General features: G+C 37.4%; 1 non-coding gene across 1 annotated transcript; it reads right to left on the minus strand.

Moving 5' to 3' along the window:
- Positions 1–355: 355 nt before the first annotated feature.
- Trnas-gcu (transfer RNA serine (anticodon GCU)) lies at positions 356–437 on the minus strand. The gene has a single exon. It is a non-coding gene; the product is annotated as a tRNA-Ser (tRNA).
- Between the last annotated feature and the right edge of the window lie 339 nt (positions 438–776).

Here is a 776-nt window from a genome sequence, read left to right on the forward strand (position 1 = left end):
CCTGCTCGTTCGTTTGCATATTTAGACTGTATGATAATATTACACATGTACTGTATTTAGTTAGGTATCTTTATTTAATTTGATGATTAATTTTTTTTTCTTCTCATGTAAGCTAATTAAATTGTTCATGTACACATATTTTTGGATATGATTTATCAGACTAGGGTGACATATGCATTGGTGGTGATAACGTATGCATTGCTAGCTGTGATCTTCCCTTTTTTGGCATTGGTGGTGGTGACAGATGTGCAGTACTGTGTATGATTTTTAAAGAGAATTTTTTTTAATTAAAAATAAAAAATAAAATAAAGCAAGAAAGAAAAAGAAATCTAAACAGTACGAAGGAAAAAATTATCGACGAGGATGGGATTCGAACCCACGCGGGGAGACCCCAATGGATTAGCAGTCCATCGCCTTAACCACTCGGCCACCTCGTCTTACAAACGCTGCTATTATTACTAATAACTTATACCTGAATGCAGCATTCCTTTCACATTTATATAGAATTTGCAGCACATGTACAATTCATACACAAACAATGCCGTATTAATACATTTTCACGATAATATACACCTTTGAGTCAGTCAGCGAGCACTGGCTATAAATACAACTCAACCGATACAATGTAAGCAGAGGTATGAGTTTTAGTTTTATCAAAATCGTGTTGACCTACATTATATAACGTAGGCCATCACTACTGACTCTGGTTTTATGCATACTGGGGGGGGGGGGGGGGGGGGGGGGGCAGAGTACGAGAATCGAATGATGAGCTCCGC

The sequence above is a fragment of the Sinohyriopsis cumingii genome, chromosome 1 (genome assembly GCF_028554795.1).
Source record: "Sinohyriopsis cumingii isolate HCF-2022 chromosome 1, ASM2855479v2, whole genome shotgun sequence".
Lineage (NCBI taxonomy): Eukaryota > Metazoa > Mollusca > Bivalvia > Unionida > Unionidae > Sinohyriopsis > Sinohyriopsis cumingii.